The sequence below is a fragment of the Symphodus melops genome (assembly GCF_947650265.1).
Source record: "Symphodus melops genome assembly, chromosome: 18".
In the NCBI taxonomy this organism is placed as follows: domain Eukaryota; kingdom Metazoa; phylum Chordata; class Actinopteri; order Labriformes; family Labridae; genus Symphodus; species Symphodus melops.
This window is the reverse complement of record NC_136708.1, coordinates 6,085,049-6,105,486: the sequence shown is the minus strand read 5'-3', so window position 1 is coordinate 6,105,486 and position 20,438 is coordinate 6,085,049. Positions and strand designations below refer to the sequence as shown.

The window sequence follows — 20,438 nt, the reverse complement described above, 5'->3', positions numbered from 1 at the left end:
CACCCTCAAAGCTGCATTTCACTCTGGTGGAACACTATGAAGTCTGCACTTCTGATGCACTAAGATGGCAATGGGAGCAATGAAATCAGGTCATTTGAATTTGGAGAGAGTGAAGTAAAATCGTCAGGGTTGATACATAGAATAACTAGCTGCTAGAGATAAGGAAAAGCTCAATAATAGCGGTTTATCCTTTAAGCTGATTACTAGCCCCTTTGAGATGGCTCGGTTTAATCTGACAGAGATTGTGTGTGTTTACTTTGTGGATTGGGAAAGTCATAGGTGTGATTCACATCTTTGCTGGATCCAACAGTATAGAAATATTCTTCTTTTCCAAGGAGTTCATTTCATTAGGCAGAGGTGAGGCTCCGTCTCTTTCATTCCTGACTCTCTGTGTTCCTTTTCTGCTGCTCAGCTTTGATCACAACATCTGTGGCACAGACACATTTAGCTGTTTGATCAATGAAAATGAAAACTACACAGTTTGAAAGCCACACAGGGCCGAGTCTGGGCCTCCATTTGTAAAGAAAGAAATGAAGTCTGTCTCACTGAGAGGCTCAGCGGGTGAGGCCACCACAACACTGATTTAAAGGTGGAGTAAGGGAGAGGGCTCCAATAACTGAATGCAAGTTTGACAGAGAAAACTGGACTTCCAATTTCTTGTCTTTACACCCACTTGTGTATGTAAGCTTTGTTATTTTTGCATATTTGTAAAAATCTTTAAAGCTTTTACAGTGAAACTACAGTTAGCTAAATGATTTAAATTCACCTGAACACAGTATAGTAGTTAGTGGGCTTCAGATTGACACTAGCCGCTGTCATTGTTCATTTGCAGTTTAAAGTGTTTAGGAACTTTTACCCTGACTGCAAAACTTCTGTTGATTTGTTAAATCTACTGTCAAAGTGTTGCATTGCAACATGACAGTTTCCACAGAAGACGACCCCTCCCTCTAAAGCAGGGGTGTCCAAAGTGCGGCCCGGGGGCCATTTGTGGCCCTTGAGTGGATTGTTTGTGGCCCTTGACTTCGTTCGAAGAATCAGAAGATTTTGGCCCCAGGCCTCATCAGATGGCATATTTCGTTCTTTTTCTTTTTCATGTTAGCGAGGGAGACCTATAAAAGCCTGACTATTCTTTCCAAAAAATTAGAACACAACAGTTTCCCACTGCAATTAATTATTGTGTATTGACATTATTTTTTGAAGTGGTCAAAATACAAAAAGTTCCTTCCAATATTTAAAAAAAACAAACAAACAAAAAAAACCTGTGGCCCGTGAGCGATTCTAACACGACAATTTTGGCCCGCAAGAAAAAAAGTTTGGACACCACTGCTCTAAAGGCTCAGGTATCAAAGGACATTTTTCCAGACAAATCCTTCCTGCATATAATCACATATTCTATTAATTGAATTAACTCAGGGCTTTCTAAATAATTAATTGAAATTAATCACATTTTTAGTGCATCACAATATTTGAAAGTTGGTTCACACGTTATCTGTATTTTCTAAGACAAATAGTGGTCTACAGTCCAGAGCAATCAATTTAGGGAGTCCATTTGTAAGTCAGTTTATCAGATCCTGAAGCCAGTCAATTGGTCTCATTTGGGCTGCAAACGTCTGTGGCGGAGCATACACACATACATACATACATACATACATACAAAGATGGATGGATGGACTTTAGCTTGTGTAGTGCTTTTCTAGTCTTCTGCCTATACTAAAATATCTTACACACCACAGCTCCCACCGTCCAGTTGAGAGAGTACTGACTCTACCACTGAGCCACACATAACAATGTTGAATACAGTTTGCAAACAGGAGTGTTCAGAGCAGGCACCTGAGGGGGTAATGTATAGACCTGTTACTCATTGTGATTGATTTCCTGTAGAAAACCTTAATTCACAGACCTGTAAGACCTTCATTTGTGGTGGCTTAAGACGAGAAAACAAATAAAGGCAGTACAAACACAGTTAAAAGGAATGAATGATGCGTCATTTAAGTGAATGTTTAATTTCCCCAGCACTACTGCCATCAGTTCATTGAAAAAGTCAAGACACATTCTGTAAGGTTAAAAAACCAACTAAGCTGTTGTTTTTTGGACTTCTGATCGGAAGACCCTAAACAGTTATTTATCAATCAATCTTAATTTGTATAGCACCAATTCATAACGATTGTTAACAAAAGACACAAAGTCAACACATTGTAAGCTGTACGTAGAGATCCTGTGCTAATTCATAAAAGGTATTATGTCAATCAGAGTGTGGCAATCTGATGAACAATCCTAAATAAGATTAATACATTAATTATATCTATAAAGATTTTGATCACATTTTTCTGTAATAACAGGGTCGATAAATTAACTTGTAATACACATCATACTGAAAGGGAGCTGTATTTAAATGTTGGTCCCAGGGCCAAAATGTTGTATTCATGTTCCATCCTGTTACATTTCACATGTTTATCTTTACTGACTGTTTACATTTCTGACCAACAAAATGCAGATAGCCTACCCTCACCCTGTATCTTAATGCATCTTGTATAGAGATAATGCCACAAACAAGGCTGTATATTGTGAAAGCGAAAAAAACGTATCATTAAGTAAGTTTTATTGCATAAACCACAAACAATTTAAAAAATAAAAACATGAGCATACAAGCCATAAAGTACAAATCTTAGTAAAATTTGATCAACTGTACTTAGATCTGGACAAATGTGTAAGCACTGTAGTCAATGAGCAGATGTCTTCCCATGTGTTTCCTTGTTTTCTCATTCTAATGGTTTTTGGTTAGTCTTCTGTCTATCTCTCTCACTCATCGCATGTGTGGGTGTTAGGTGTCAGTGTGCCGTCCCCCTGGCACTCTACCAGCACCCTCCTGTTTCAACTCTGCTGATTCTGTCTGCACATCTGCCCTCAGTCAAGTTCATCACTCAGCAGTACATCTGCACACACTTCCAAATCCCTCATTGACGAATTGTTGTTGCAAATACAGCGGTAGACTAACATTCATCTCCTTTTGCTTCTCTTCACCTGCCTACCTGGACTCTCCGCTCACTCATTCAGCACCAGATCACAGGGAGACACTTGAGGCAACTTAAGGCCAGGCTCAGAATATAGAGCGCTTGGGTCCATTTATACCAGAATCTATTCCCTGAAAGTTAGACTTTTAGACTTTTTATTTCATTGTCCCCGAGGGGAAATTCTTTTTCACAGTGTACAGTTTTAAGAGCAGCACGCCTACAGGGGGTGGACACAGGCACAGGGAGATACATGAGAGACAACAGAACATACATGTGGAGCATCAGGACAGACAGTGATAGGGCATACAGTGACAGAACATACAGTGACAGGGCATACGGAGCATATGGTTATGGGGGGACTGGGGATTGGGACTGAGGAGGATTTTTATTGAGGGCTGAGATGACTGCAGGCACCAGGCTTCTGCCGTATCGTGCCTTTCTGCACAGCAGGGACCTGTACCTGCGTCCGGAGGGCATGATGGTGAGGTGGCAGTTGAGAGGGTGGGTGGTGTCCAGTGCTATTGTGTGTGCGATGCGTGTGATGGCCTTTGAGTTGAGTTCTGACAGGGTGGGAGTGGGGAGACCGATTAATTTGGCTGCAATGTTTGTGACACGGGTGAGTTTTGTTCGGTTTTTGACGGTGAGCATGTTGAGGAAGCAGGTGGAACAGTAGAGCAGGATGGGCTGGACGATGCTTTGGTACAACAGGAGGAGGAGATGGGGGAGGAGTTGGAGGACAAAGGGGGGCCCCTGTCTGGAGTAATGTTTAACCAAGAATAACTGATAGCCTAAGAGTTTTAGTGGTCCAATAATCTTTAATCTTTTGAACAGCTCACATAGTCATCTGGTTTGTTCCAACTTATTTAAACATGTTTTACATTTAGGATTTGAAATGTGGTTAGCTACAGTAGCTAATGAGAGTCAATTTCTAAAGTTGTCGCAAAGAAATGATAACATTCTAGCCCAAAAATACGCTGGATAAGTGTTCAGAAAGAATAAAGCTTAACTGTATGCTAATGCAAATGTTTTTGTCGATCAAGTGCATGGGCCAGATGTGACCATCAAACAAGCATGTTAGCCGGGATAAGCTCTATAAAATACTTACTCATATATATAAAATACTCTCATCCTCATCATCTCAGATACCAGACAATTAAACATTCAATACAGCCTCAATGAAAAAGGGATATTATAAAGTCTTGGATCATTTAATGGTAAATGGACTTGAGATTGTAGCGCTTTTCTAGTCGTCTGACTACTCAAAGCGCTTTTACACCACGTCATACCTACACATTCACATACATTCACACAATGGCTGATATGTAATGAAACCATCACAAATAACTAATTCCATTCATTCTTACTCATACACTGCCTGTAAAGCAGCGGGAACATTTCAGGGTTAAGTGTTTTGGCAAAGGACACATCCCACATGTTGCAGTAAATGTCATAAAGCAAGTCCACTGGTAATAATGTATTAATGGATCATGGAGGTGGAAGATTGGTGATTATTGAGTAAAACATGAGAGGTGCATTGCACTGGCCCGCTGTCGGCAGGCCACCGGAACGTCAATATGATTTGGATGAACTGTGGCACGCCGCTCCGCATTTGTATGTGCCATAGCATGTTTCGCTTTTCGATCTTTGCTCACTTTCTTCTGGGATGCATCCTGATCTCAAAAGTGGTTGGGATTTTAAAACCCCTGCAGTCTGAGGTTTGTAGCCATAGCTCTACTGTGCTCCAAGATCAACTCTTTCAAGCTTGCCATTTTGCCTGCCTGCTTGCTCACTCTCACCTTGTGCTTAGTCCAGCTAATCACACCAGTCTCCACCGTCCTTCCATTCAGCAGACAGTTGAGGTGTTCTTTATTGTCACCCAGCCAAAAGTCTTTATAGTCCTCTAGTTCCTTACTTTCTAACAGTACGTCAAAAAAGTTTGTCTTTTTGTCATACTTTCTTTTCAAATCTTTGCAAGCAATTTCTTGAGGTTGTACATATGTTGCAAAGACAAGGACTATAAGAATTTTTTATATTATTTAATCCCCCCTCTTGAGCTCAAATTAATCATTATTTTATGTCTTCCTCAACAGGGATATTTATTGTTGCTCTATATTTGTGGTCTATGAACTCAAACCAGGCTTTAATTAAATAGTGCTATGCACATGTAAAACATGCTCATGTTTAAAAGGCTGAAATCAAAAATGGAGCCATCGTATGTTTTCTCTGTAACACAATGGAGCTGTGATCACAGACTAGAGGTAAAAATACAGCGGCAGGAACTTGCCAGGACAGGGAGGTTCCTCTGAGATGAATGGCTGTGCAGGACCAAGCTCATCAGGGAGGCAAAGAGGCTGGCAGCAACCTTCCACACAGCAGTGTGTACCATGTGCTTGAGTCTTCCAGCTCCTCTGGTATCGGAGCTCATTTGCATGTTCGCAAGGTTTCAGGGCTGTGCGGTCAGGTGGCAAGACAGGCTCCATTTTCCCCCCAAAATAAAACCAAGTTCATCTTAATTATGCAAGAAGAAGCACTCAAAAGGATGGGGAATAGGTATTTTAAGGTCTGACAAAACCAGAGTTTGAAATCATGTGTCTATTTACCAAAAGATTTGATGAGGATTGCCTGATTGCAGTTGTGTTGTTTAACAAAACCTTTTTTTCTTTTAAATGTCTATTTAGAGCTGAAATCTCTATTACAGACTATAAAATGTCAAATACCAGTGGGCTGGATCTTCAGCAATGGAAATGTGCTGATTTATATTAGGAGTACATTTGTAATCAGAGCTGTCAATTATCAGCAGTGATGCTTACGTTTCTGAAAATTAGTAACTCATTTTTGGTGTGGCTGTGGTTGAGTTGGTCAAATCTGTCAGCTGTTGACTGAAAGGTTGGGGGTTCAATCCTCAGCTCCTGCAGTTACATGTCTAATGTGTCCTTGGGCAAAACACTTCAGCTTTCACTTTCAGCCTTCAGTCTGTGAATGTGTCGGTGTGACCTGCGGTGTAAAAGCTCTTTGAGTCAGAAGACTAGAAACGTTTTGTGCAAGCTAACTATTACTGAAATTGTCAGGAAATTTAAATCTGTTCCACAAAGCATATCTTTGTTTGATAATGGTGGACTATAATTGCCAATAGTTTTCCGTGATTAGCTTTTGCCGAAAAATCTACCTTAGAAGGATCTGCCACCATCCACCGTCATTTTCCACAAAGGGAACATTTCTGTGCTTTGCATAAAGTTTGCTGGTGGTAAGCCCAGAACTCAGCTTGAAGAACTTTACAAAGAGAGATCTCTTGTTGGTTATAGCTCCTTGTGGCTCTGATGATATCATGCATTTTTAAAATAGTAATATTCAGATTATAATCAGAGTCGTTTTAACCATATAATTGTATTCTATCCAGATACAGAAGGGTGAACATTGTGTTTTAAACACAATAACTAATGAAGAAATGTGAAACTGGGACACATTACACCCCAAGCACCAATTACCATACACATTTCAACAGTGTTGCAAAGGGGAGCTGAGGGAATGACCCTGGTTTAGAGTGTCATCATGTTTAGACTTTCTTTTCCCCTAATGACCCATGAGGATAATGGACAGACTCTTGGACAAATGACTGTATAATGAGGTGGGCAAACAAATGTATGATTGAATGCAGAGCTAAATACATTCTCAAAGAAGATGCATTGCCAAAAAATAAAAGAAGCAACTTAGGCAACTGCTGTCGCCAGTAACCAATCAATTATGCAAATAACAAAGGCCTTTTTGATGTGTGCAGAAGCTTTACATTCTACCTGGTTAGAAAGGAAAACAAAAGGTTTCCGAAACAAAGATATTTTTTTGGGAAAAAGTACTTCCCTCTGGAGCAAAAAAACCCCCACGATGCTCAAGTCAAATATGGATTCCATCTTTCATCTTGACACAAAAGCACACATCCAGCTGAGACAAAGAAAGGTCCTTATCCTGGACGTTTATATTTTGTTCAAACTCTGTGTATTGATCCAAAGAAAAATGTGCAGAGAAATACTCCTTCAAGTTTGGAGGGAGAAAAAAGGCATCACATCCCACATTCAGATGTCTTCAGACGGCAGAAACTCATCTGAGAAGGTCATGGTTGTTATCAAGACAGTGAGTGCATAACTTGAGTTTTCATTTTCCCTTCTTAATACTTAGCTACAAAATTAGCAGCTTCTCCTTTTTACCTTTAACTCGTTTCTTCAGCATATCGAAATGAAAATGGAAAAATGAAGTTTGCTTTAATGGGTTTTCATTTCAGACTTCAAGGCAATAATTGCAGGAAAAATTAGACCAAGCCTGTAGACCTCTGATATCCACTGTACGTCCACACAGAAGTAAGCCTTGTGTACTTCAAATCCTGATGTAAGACTTAGTGAAGACAGCAATTATTCATTCCCATTATAAAAGCAAGCTAGCATGTGGGTAGTTTTCTGACACTACCTAAACCCTGATGTGCTTGAAGGATAATCTTCAAAAGTTTTAGTCCAGAGCTCAACTAGATTGTGAAAAGAACAATCTTGCAATGATTAAAAACATATGCAGCTTTAGAGTTTAAGAGTTTAGAACAAAGACGACTTTATTTCTTAGAAATACCATCTTAAAAAAATCAACTACCTCAATGCAATTTGTCTGATTAGTGTTTGATCAGTTTTGAGGAATAATTTTATAGAATAGTTCATCACTGGAAAAAAAATCTTATCAAAGCAACCAGTCTAGTTTTGATAGTAAACGATCAATAATGTAACTCTGGAATACAGCGTATAAAATTGGCCCTGCAGTCCAAATTCAAAACATTGGAGAGATGTCTCCCCTAGATCCTCCTACTCGAGTCTCGTGGCTTGTAGGTTGCCATGTCATGGACATGGAAGCTTCAGTGTTTAGCCATCAGTCTTGAAACTTTTCTGCGCTTTAACATCTCTCCATTTCTCAGAATGGCCAATATTTATCCTAGTTTGCAGAGGCTTTTTAAGTCAGTAGGAATCAGTTATGTCTAAACCAGTTCGCTTGCCCAGTTCAGTCGTCCGCTTCCAGCTGCTGCTGCGATTAGATGGAGCTGATTCCATTTGTTATTGATGGGCGAGAAGCGGGGTACACCCACTAGTTGCCAGCCACAGCGCAACATACAGCCAAACAGCCAGGCACACTCACAGGCAGTTTAGACTCAACAACTGAGCATGTGTTTGGACTGGATGAAGAAACTGCAGTACCCAGGAGGGAACCCATGTATGCACGGAGAGTGCATAGTTCTTTGAGAAAGTTCTATTGTCTAAGAATTAAATGAGTCTTTTTTTTACTACTTAAAACAGTTGTTTAATTTCCATGCTGGTGAAACAATCTCGACATCTTTTGTGCTTCCCTTCAATCTAAAAAATAAAATGTATATTAATTTTCCTTTTTCACTTAAGCATAAAAGCCTTTTCACTCCTGATGTATTTTAATGAGCTGCCCATGATGTAGCTAAATCTCAATTTGGCTTCTCTCTGGTACTTAAAAATGCCCAAGCAATTAGGCAAAGAGGAATATTTACATTTCTCCTGCTCATTATTCCTGCAATGACCTCGAGAGAAAAATTAAGCTACACTCTGTGAGTCCAGAGAAGAGGATGTCCTAACAGAGCAGAGCTACTGTTTTCCATATAGTATGTTTAATTAATGAACTGTTATTAATGATGGTCACATTAGGGAAAATAATGATTCCACTCAGTAATTATATTAGTGATAGGCCGGTTTATTATGATGAGTCTGTTTAAGGCAATGATTTTTACAGCCTTTACATTGGTCTAGTTTTTATCATTGGCAACTAAATTCTTCCTTCTTGTTGCTTCAGCTGCTGCAACGATGTTGATTAGCATTACGTTGTATGTGCTAAAAAAGACTCATATTCTCTTCGGCAATGTACTGTGTGTATATATAATGTTCATACTGTATATGTAGGTTAAAATTAGACAACACTTACTGCCAAAAACTGCCAAAGTTGTGGGTCAGTGCTCAACAGTTCCTGGAAAAGGAATTCTAAGAACAACAAGAACAACAAATCACACAGATTCAAACACAGATAATCTTCTGTTCTGTTGTACAATGTGGACACATTCTGCCTGAGGCTGCTAACACAACACTGTTACAATGCAGTTTTCTTTTCTCTTTTACCACTGCTCTTCCTATCAAGATACAGTGTATTGTCTAAATCTGCTTTAAATTTCAAATTCCCTGTGTGATCGTAGAACAAACAGAAGACACATTTGGTAATAAGAGTGAACTTTAGATGCTGGAGCTGCAAGACAAAACCCCCCTATTGACTTTTGTGAACTAAAAAGACAAAAAGGCTTTTGTCCTCCAGAGCACAGCGATGCATGGGACATTTTATCAGAGGTTTGTTTGTGTCAAACTCAGGACACACCTGTCTGGCCTTTTGAAAGAACAAAGCATTATGGTCCCCTGGACTTGGACCAGTAAGTCCTGGATTTATGAGAGGCACGAGTAAAGTTTCTCCCACAGTGGAGGAAACACAGCCTTCAATCAAAATAACACATTCCAACATTTTTTATAGTACTTGGAATAATTCAAGTGTGAGTTTCTCAGCCATTGTGGGAAAGCAGCTGCACTATCTTGTGGTTTAATCACGCCTCTTCTCCACCATTTCAAGCTAAGTGTTGCAAATGTACTTAATACAGGGCTTAATCTGGATTTAGTTATTTAGGGAGAAAATCTTTTTTGCCTGGATCCATTTAACATGAACCCTTTTCTATGATTAGCGAAACAGACTAAATCCCATGACTGCCCCATCAACCTTCATTTATCATGTAAAAACAGTTGCTGAAAAGGAGCATTTAATCAATAAGGTCTAGCTGTCAAATGCAATTCTTTTGAATCACTGTTAAAAAAAGTATTAATTCCCTTTATCAGTGTTATAAAAGAGTTATGACTAAGAATAGAGTAGAATTTAATAATCATAATCACATGTTTGAGGCTAGAGTTAGGAAGTGACCTCATTTAAGATCCTATGGCCTGAGGGCAGAAGCAGTTCTTGTCCTTATATCTGCTTTCTTCTTTTTAACAGCAGAGGGGAGAAAAGAACATTATGTGGGTGTTTGAGATCTGATTCTCCTAGCCTTATTCTTGCAGTGTTTGGTGTAAATACGCTTTCGTTTAACCTAAACTTTGCTCTTGCTGCTTCACTAGTGACCTATGAATGTGTATAAATGAGTTTAGTTAATACTGATGGACCTCAAGCATCCTGGCAGACAGCTACGGTATGTGCATGTTGGACTGTCAGGCTACTCTGGCACTCCGACTCTGACATTCATTTTTTGCAGGCTGTAAACATGTTTATTTCTGCTGTAGAAATAGACATTTTAAAAAGGGACCTAATGGGGTTTCTTTAGCTTTTTCAGGCACCCTCAAGTGGACACTCACTCACACTAGGTTTTTGCACTTCCACATTGGCTTCATTTTTCAACACCTTTTTTACGACATAACTCGGTAAAACACACCTCCATAGAGTATTCACATGCTGCCATATTATATTTCATGTGGTATTGAATACCTTACAACACAGATGTGTGAAAGGTGTTTGGGCATCAAAAGATTACACTTATTTCTTTGAACCATTTTCTCATGCTCACTTCAAAGCCTTGCTAAGCTATGTTGCCTGCAATTACAGTTTACTGCTTTTTTGTAGCAAATTTGACCATCACGTCAGGGTCTTTATACCCACGGCGGATGGTTTTGCGGCAAGCACCTGGAGAGTTAAAGGCAAGGACAGGTGGTTCACAGCTTTGACTGCCAATTAGAGTGGTAACCGTGTGAGCGCTGCCCAAGATAACGTCTAATTAACAAAGGACCTCTGAGGCATTACAATTAGCTTTCCCTCAAAAAAAAAAACACAAAAAGGATGCATTGTCAAGCCTACAAACAAAATCATCTTTTCCTTTTCATTTGCCAAACTTGCTCCACTGCGAACGAGTAACACTAATCCTGAGCAAAGTCTTGTAGAGTGAGAGCACATGGATCAGCATACATATTGTACAAGTGAGATTCTGAACAATGACACCATTTTTCCTGACAAGGCCGCGGACAATGGAGGCCTGTCAACATGACAATAAAGAGAGTAAAAGGTACACAGGATGCTTTATATTAAGGATGACGCTTTAACAAACTGTGCTGTCTGACCGACGCACACTTTCAGCCCAACTGATCGTACCAGAGAGCGATTAAAAAAGCGAGGGGACAATTTGTGGCGAGTGGCTCAGTTTGACAACAAAACAATGAAAGTCAAGGATGCATGTGTCCATTAAATTGGAAAAAAGCACCTCAGGATCTTGTGAAATGGAGATGGTTATACAGTATAGCTGAGCTAGCCATCAGGAGGGCGACACATCAGCTGCACAGTACAGTAAAGCTTTACATAATGCATCCATCCCTCTTGAAATGCACCAGCTGTGGACTCCCTTCCTCCGCTCCTCCAAAGGCACCTGCCAATAAGAATTATCATACAAGCAGTTGCAGATAAAAGGCATGCAGTAATTTGACAAGCCTAATTACAGAAGTGATGCATAGTCTCGACATTACTGATTGCGCTCGGGAAAGATTAAGACAGCAATCACACGACGGCTGTCTTTTGAGCGGAGGCAGTGGTGCCTTCATTTTCATTTTGTAATCATCTGCGATAGCCTCCCAAGTAGGGAAAACATTGGAGGAGTCTTCTTTTTAAAAATGCTCATATAAAAGTCAATACCATGTTTTCTCCTCATAGTCTCTGAGTACAAGAAGTCTGCCCATGCTTGGGGGGAAAAAAAGCAAGAATGGTGCTGAGGTGTTTTTTGGAAAAAAGCCAGAACTCTTAAGTGGAAACAGAGGGCAAATCAAAAAGCTAGGGAGAAGTCCAAGGGGAAAACAGCGGAGGAAAAAGACAGTCTGTGACCAAGCTGGGAGGCCCTGAACAAAAGACACTAACTATTAGGGAAATGTTCCTGTACATGCTGCAGAGCCTTGCAGACCACCACCCGAGGGACTGGAAACATTTTTGCAGTTGCCACTCCACTCTTGGTCCCAGACCTTGCAGGAAAGCCGTGTACTGAGCGGGTTTGATAGGGTCTGTGGTGAGCCACGAGGATTCCTCTGTCTGGAGTTGGGAGCCTGAATGCTAGAGCTGAATACCTGATTCCTGTGAAGCCTGCACTGACTTTACTGAGCCTTTCCACCACGACAGCTAAAGAATAGAGGAAATGCCTTGCAGGAAAAAGATCTTAAAAGTGGAAGTTAGAGATTGTTAGAGAAACTTGCAAAAACTTTGAATGACACGTTAGACGTCCTTGTCGAAAGCTTTACGAATCTGTTCAGCATAGCGTGCTTTAAAAGTGGAAACAGTAGCACGGCTGTGACTGCAGTTTCATCAGACTTTTCCTTGCAGCATGTCTTCATCTGGCTGGCAGCTGGTGAGAGTTGCCATGATTCACAGTGACTCATAGCTTCTCTCACACTCCATTGTTAAAAGAAGTCCACAAAGGTCTCCTTTCAAACGAATCACATAGATCTCTCAAATAACAAAGAATATACAGATGAGCGTCTGACTGAAGAGCATTATCAGTATGATACACATCCCTCTCAAAATATCTACTTGATAATGTCACTAATGGCAATTGCTTAAGGCAACTACCATTTACAGATGTAATTGGCTTCCTTGATAATGGGTGCCACCAAAGCGCCCCATCTCCATCTCTGCCACTCTCCTCTCTTAATACTGCAGCAGCGTCCCCCAAGGTCACACCATCCAATCTGATTGGAGACGTGATGAGCAAGCGGCTCAGCTAATGTATTCCACTTGCTTATTATTTATAATGGCGAGGAGAGGTTTCAGTGGAAAACTAACCAGCACGCCACAGACACCTTCATTACTAAATGAGGTGACATCTCATGCAAAATAAACCACCGAGAGGATCATTTCAAAACTCATAACCCATGAACCAAGAGTTTACTCACTGGGATACAGTGACAATGAAACACTGAGAGATTAGTATTTACAATGGATTTAAATTATTTTTTTCAGTGGACAAGGATGTTTTTTTAGGGAGATTGCATCCAGAACATCACATAATTACACCTAATGTAATGTGTACTTCACAGATATTTCTCCTCATACAAGCAACAGTTGCTTATAGACTTTGGTCCACAGCTGAACACAGTGTGATACATAGTATACTGTATGGTGTTTTTGAAGTCAGAAGACTGAGCAGTGCACAAGTTAGCCAGCAGCCCCAAAACATGGGATCTAAAGCAGAGAAATCAAAACCAATCCTCCAAAAGAAAGAAAGAAAAAAAGTTTATTTTTTTTCACCACCGAATCTCAACAGTGTGCGCTGGTTATTACCTGTAAAAAGGGGGGATTTGCACAAGCACGTTAACTCCCCAAACACGGTAATCGTAATCATGAAATAAATTAGGCTATAGGAACCAATTACAAGGCATTTAAACGTGCATGCATTATTTAAACACATACAATAACAACAGTTAACACGCAGCTGTTTTCTATTAGACCTTAAGTGTTTTAAAGATTTTTGCAGAAGAAAGTTAGAGTGCAACACCTGGTCAACAGCAATCTAAGACTTTAAGCCTACGAGTGCGCTACTCTGTTTAAAGCACTCAGATTATCACCTTAAAATAGAACTGGAGGTGATACTATAGCTGTCAAACGGGTTTAAGAGCATGCTGTGCATTGAGCTACTCACCGAAAGTCCGCGAGTGGAGTCTCGTTATTTCCGCGCGGTGCGGCTGCAGCTCCGCGGAGAAGGATAAAAGCAGAGAAATCAGCTCAGTCACAGCTTAGAGGCTCCACTATGAGGGAAAACCAGCTAAAAACTGGCAACCTCACGCCGCTGTCTGTTTGAATACGAAAACACCAGGAGGAGATTTACTCACTCACCTCCTGGAACAAGCACATCCATGCGCTTTTTTATCCTGCGAGCGAGGAGGATGGGAACAGTTTCTCGCGTATTCCGTTACTCGCTCCCAGGCAATGAGAGGCATGCATTTTAATTCCAGAGCGCGGACCATGAGGGGCACAACATTGCTACGCCCCTCAGCATCCTCAATCACACCCTCTCACATCAGGACTTTTTTTTTTTTTTTTTTGGCATGCATGTCCAGCTCATGCTGTTCGCCTCCAGCTCATTGCTGCTGGAATGAAAAATCATCTCCAGTAAGGGTTAGAGATCCTCTCCATTTCTCCTTCAATGTAACATCCATTTCTTGCAATGTTCTGAACTTACAGCAAAAATGAAAGCCTCACATCTTAGGGATAAAATCATTCACCACAGGTTAAAGTTGGAAGTGTGTTCCATCAATAAACATTCCTATTTATGCTACTTTTCCACATAGGATCTATGCAGCTAGTATCCATGCGTGCATCAGTCTAATAGGATAACAGAGGTGAGTGGTCAGTCACCTGCAGTAAGTAAGCAGGGAGAGCTCAACTATGCTAAAGTTCACTCAGCATAACCTGTTGGTCTAATTTGTTCCCTTGGAGTCTTTGTGTTTTGTTGTCTTTTTTAAAGACATGTTTATTAACATTAATATACCAAAACAATGCAACGTCTAAATGCATGTTGCAGAATAAATTAACAGATACATTTAAATTGGTAACCATAAAAATTGGTTACCTTACCTGTAACTTTAGAGCTTCAATCTTCTTTCAGGCATTTTCATTTTGTGGCTATTTTTGACGCCCTGTCTCATCCTGATTAATTTTAACAGTCAAATGTAGCCTATCACTCATTTCTGTGGTACATGTACACAAATACTGTTCATGCTGATGGTCTTGTTTGCTCTTGTTGCTCATAAATAGGCTACAATATTACTTCCTGTCAGTTTTATTACCAGCTTAACACTCCTGCAGCAGCTTTTAAATGAACAGCAATGCACCAATTAAAAACAGAGTGTAGTTTTTGGAACCAAGGTCAAGACTGTTTACTTGCAGAAGGTTAGGGTGATGCTCTTTCTTTCACATATCTCAAGGCACCTTGACCTCGGGAGCCCTGCAGTCATTGTTTGCATATAGATATGTTCATCACTTGAAGGAACATTTCCTCTCTGGTTGAGATTGGCATGCTGTCTTAGGTTCAACAGATGGGTGGGCACTTGGCTGAATTGGGACTTGACAGGCCAGCTGAACATACATACAGAATGGATGAAGGCTGCTGGCAGTGTGTGTGTGTGTGTGTGAGATAGATAGATAGATAGATAGATAGATAGATAGATAGATAGATAGATAGATAGATAGATAGATAGATAGATAGATAGATAGATAGACAGATAGACAGACAGACAGGCAGGCAGACAGACAGACAGACAGACAGACAGACAGACAGACAGACAGACAGACAGAGAGGAGTAGTCATCAGTTGAGTGTGATTTGCTGTAAAATCAAGTTGTTTTTTTTGCTTTTGGCAACATATGCAGAAGTGATGGTGTTGAATGGTGATAATCGTTGCCATGGTGCTTTGCAAAAAAAAAAAAAGGAGACAGTAGCTCATAGTATTTCGTTTTACATTAAATCATTCGAGTTTCTTGTTTTATCATAAATAAATGTATATCTTATCTTAAAATCCAGAAAAAATGAACTCCTGCCATCTGGAATTATGAGGACACCACAAAGCTGATTTGGCATTTATATAATCTATTTTCTAAGAAATTCTTTTGCTGGGCCTCTTTTCTCCTAATGTCTTATTGAGACCGACTGAAACTAATAACTGAAAACAAAACATTAGGTGCATGTTTTAGATTTATTCTAATAAAAAGCAGGCTTTTTGTTTCTAACTGCCACATAGTTTCTGGCCGAAATAAGAACCTGAGACTGCACACAGCTAGTTACTTTAGATGAGTTCAGCTCCATAAATTACTTGAAAAAGTTGAGATTCTAAACTTTTCCAGCTGACTTGGTTTACAACTAGAATGATGTTTTAAAAGTTGCATTTACTACATAAATTATTCTCATGTGCCCCAGAGGAAGAATAAAAATAAAGAGAAAAACAAAATGTATACTGAGCTGATTAATAATCTTATACTAACATATATACAACCTGTTATCATTAACGTAAAAAGAAAACAGAAGAAACATCTCCGTGTGTGTGTGTGTGTGTGTGTGTGTGTGTGTGTGTGTAGGTGTAGGTGTAGGTGTGTGAGATAGACAGACAGACAGACAGACAGACAGACAGACAGACAGACAGACAGACAGACAGACAGACAGACAGACAGAGAGAGAGGAGTAGTCATCAGTTGAGTGTGATTTGCTGTAAAATCAAGTTGTTTTTTTTGCTTTTGGCAACATATGCAGAAGTGATGGTGTTGAATGGTGATAATCGTTGCCATGGTGCTTTGCAAAAAAAAAAAAAAAAAGAAGACAGTAGCTCATAGTAATTCATTTTACATTAAATCATTCGAGTTTCTTGTTTTATCATAAATAAATGTATATCTTATCTTAAAATCCAGAAAAAATGAACTCCTGCCATCTGGAATTATGAGGACACCACAAAGCTGATTTGGCATTTATATAATCTATTTTCTAAGAAATTCTTTTGCTGGGCCTCTTTTCTCCTAATGTCTTATTGAGACCGACTGAAACTAATAACTGAAAACAAAACATTAGGTGCATGTTTTAGATTTATTCTAATAAAAAGCAGGCTTTTTGTTTCTAACTGCCACATAGTTTCTGGCTGAAATAAGAACCTGAGACTGCACAGCTAGTTACTTTAGATGAGTTCAGCTCCATAAATGACTTGACAAAGTTGAGATTTTAAACTTTTCCAGCTGACTTGGTTTACAACTAGAATGATGTTTTAAAAGTTGCATTTACTACATAAATTATTCTCATGTGCCCCAGAGGAAGAATAAAAATAAAGAGAAAGAAAAACAAAATGCATAAACTGAGCTGATTGATAATCTTATACTAACATATATACAACCTTTTATCATTAACAAATGGTTCTTAAAAAAGAACACAGAAGAAACATCTGTGTGTGTGTGTGTGTGTGTGTGTGTGTGTGTGTGTGTGTGCATGTTTCAGTGATGACATAATCGCAGAGGCACATAAACACATAACAGTACACAGCTCTCAACCCATTAAATCTCCCGACACTATTCAACCACCCACTAAGACCCCTGTCAGAGTCTTTTAGTAATAATGGCTGCTCTCCCTATGTTAAGCAGGTCAAGGTATACTCTTCTAGCCATGGCCCCTTCATGAAGCGTGCCGGCTTGAGCTCCTTCCAGTTAGAAAGTATCAGTCTCATAAGTGACAGGCACCCTAAGGCCCAAAGGTGTGTGACGACAAGGTTAGTTCTGTTCTTGGGCTCACTGCCTAAAATGCAAACACCAGGAAATAAAGGACAAAACATTACGTAGGATCTCTGACATAATGAATGTGTTTCTGAGCATCAAGACTTGACAGCTGGAATTTCCCTTAACTCTCAAGTCTTTCCTCCCTGGAAACCAAAAACATGATGTTGTCCAGGCCCTATAAAGCTCATTTCCTTTTGTTATAGGTTAGTCACGCAGGCTAGCATTTGTTCGAAGCTGTAACTGTTACCACACCTGGCTTACATTTTTGATTGTATTTTTGATTTGATTATTGCCTAATTATTGTTTAAAAAAATGCTTTCCTCATATTTAGCATGTCGAGACATTAAGAGCCATACAGGCCTGCCATGCCCCGTCCTAAATAATCAGAATGGTAAGCTAAGCTCTTTGTTAAAGTGACGGGTAGCAAACTGTCAGTTAAGACTTTTTAAGACTATTTAAGTGGAAAAGTTGCTGTGAAGATTACTTTTCCAAAAGTTGAGAAGAATTCAGATTAATTGGTTCATGTTTCAATTGACATCCTCGGTTGATTTATTTCAGTGGCATGCCTTTGTCCCCAGGTTATAAAAAATTAATGTAGGGTATAATGTCAGCTCGTAATTACAAAATAGAAAAAAGAGCAAGATTGGATTTGTGCACCTCACAGCAGCGCTGCAAATGTTACTCTAAAGACCCGGTAGAGCCCAATCAATACTGTGAACATTAACAATTCTCTCCTAATGCTAGCCTGCAGATGTTCAATTAACAAAGGATGGAAGATAGATTTTGTGGTCTCAAACATTGTCAGGATTTGTAACTTCACATGTTTTTATTATGGCCATCAGCCGTGAATTAGAGAGGGTGTTTGCCAGAGAGACCATACAGCTTGCAGTGAGCCATCTCATTATTTTGTCATAAGAAAATAAAGATTAGAAGCCAAGACAATATTTTTTACTCATGTCTAAACTTACTAATGTGGAAATAAATGTCCCAAGGCACAGGAATAAATGAAGTTTGCCTTTTGTAATGCAAGGTTCTCGTGTAACCAATCTTTAGAGAGCTGGATATATTAAAACGACTTGTGTAAAAAGGATTTTTATGGATTTTATTTTGCAAGTACTTTCATCATTTTTAGTGTTGGTGCGGGGATGAGGAATTCAAATAAAGACAGTTTGGCAATTTCAATGTTTACAGATATACCATTTGGCATATGCTGTACATCCTCACAGATGGTAATGATAATTTACTGCAAAAACACCAATGCCATTAAAGTTAAAAAAAAAAAAGAAAAGTTGTTTGACACAATGTGGGGACCAGAATAAACGTCTCTTACAAGAATGTTTTGTTTCTTTTTACACAGCAAGTGCGATGCACGCTGGGCTTCAGCTGCAGAATCTGTGCGCCAAACAGCAATGTCTCCCAGCATGAGGCATACAGCCCTCAGGCAATATCCTTCTCACATAGAGCCAAGGTCACTTGGCTAACTACAGTATCTCATCTCACAATGCAAAAGGATTACCAGTTTGTTGGGCGTCTCTCTGGTGGGGCGGCTTCTATACCATCACTCTTTTTCAACAGCCCCTCCGTCGTGAAGTGCTGTTGACACTGAGGTTATGTGCCCTTTAGTTATTCAGTGTGTAGAGAGTGTTGCTCTCATTCTCACTCTAACCAGATGCACATAATTGCACCTGCAGAAAAAATGGTCCAGAATGCTTTTGGCTCTTCTCCAAAGATGGGTCTCTCACCTCCTCCCACTCATGCTCTGTCTCCTTCTCTGCTCAAACAGTGTATATTAAACTGTCAGGTCTTGAATTCGTACATATTAGTAGCTTATGATAAAGTTTCTCTTTCTGCACAGTTAAAATAAAATCATCACTCTTTGAGCTTGGTTGATAAAAAAAATAAATAAAAAAAATTGTCTCTTTGGAGAGAAATCCACATAGCAACCTCTTCCACAGATTAATGTGGAGGCGAGAAAGCTTTGTTGTCATGGAGCAACATTACATCAGTCATTCGGAGGGGAAAAAACTATTAAGATTACCAAGCGAAACTTTTTCAGCCTTGCAGCTACGGCAAACTCCTTCAGATTTGAGGATGCCGTATCGTATAAATTAAAGTTCTTGACATATAATTAATTGCGTTATTGGCATGTTGCTGATTTGTGGCTCTGCATCCATGGGCAATTAGGATTAGGGGGCATGAGATATGGAAAATTGAGTGTTGCTGCCCCTCTACACTGCCTTACAAATTCAGCAATAGCTACACATGAGAGTAAAGACCCCAGGAGTATTTTACAGAGGGGATTATCAATTCACTGCTGCCAGGAGAAAACTATCTCTCCACTGGGATATGTTGTTATTTCAAATCTTTGTCCAATTACAATATGTTTGCAGGGGCAACGTGAGTGTGCATCTTTGTGTGTATATGCAAGACATGCAGATTGATCAGGCAGGCATGAGAAGACGACACAGAGTACTGAGGACATAGTAAGAAGCAGTAAGTGCTTGCACTCAGTAAAAATAGTGAGAGCGCTACGTGGCTTCTGAGCAGAGATGAGAGCAGGGTCTCTGCGGAGGGGGCTAGAATCCGTCTTGTTGATGGAAAAATATAATCAAAAGCATTAAGAGCACAGGGGGTGAAGACAAAAATGCAGCCTGCAGAGTCCATCTCAAACAGAAGCTGTGTCTTTTTCGTCCTATTGCGAGAAGTGATTCAGCAATGCCCTCGCTTCTGATCCCAAAGTAGTTTTTGTTCAAACACTCCACAGTTGTCAATTTGTAAAAGAGCCTCAGCACCGAAACCCAACGTGGGTGTCAGATGGCTTATTGGCATGGTGTGACACTTGCCATGTATCAACCTCTCTGTGTCCAAATTTATCACGCTGCGTTGTCTACTGCAGGGGAGAGCAGCACAGTTAGTAGGCAGTTTGTGGGGACATTTTTGATGGCAATGTTGAAATTACGCACCATTAAAACAATTTTTATAGTCTACATTGAAAGTCTGTACACAAGCCTTTTACTTGTCTGCAGTGACTCATTTTAAAATGTGATGTTTTACTTCAAGGATGAGCTTAAGAAAAGTATAG

The 20,438-nt window shown here is 39.8% G+C and overlaps 1 protein-coding gene across 1 annotated transcript in view; it reads right to left on the bottom strand.

Moving 5' to 3' along the window:
- The window catches only part of LOC306839804 (CMP-N-acetylneuraminate-beta-galactosamide-alpha-2,3-sialyltransferase 1-like), a 69,125-nt gene extending 55,042 nt beyond the window's left edge, over positions 1 to 14,083 (bottom strand). The window contains exon 1 of the mRNA XM_079368704.1: positions 13,750 to 14,083. The gene's annotated coding sequence lies outside the window, so the exon portion shown is untranslated. The remainder of the gene's footprint in view (positions 1 to 13,749) is intronic.
- Positions 14,084 to 20,438: the final 6,355 nt, after the last annotated feature.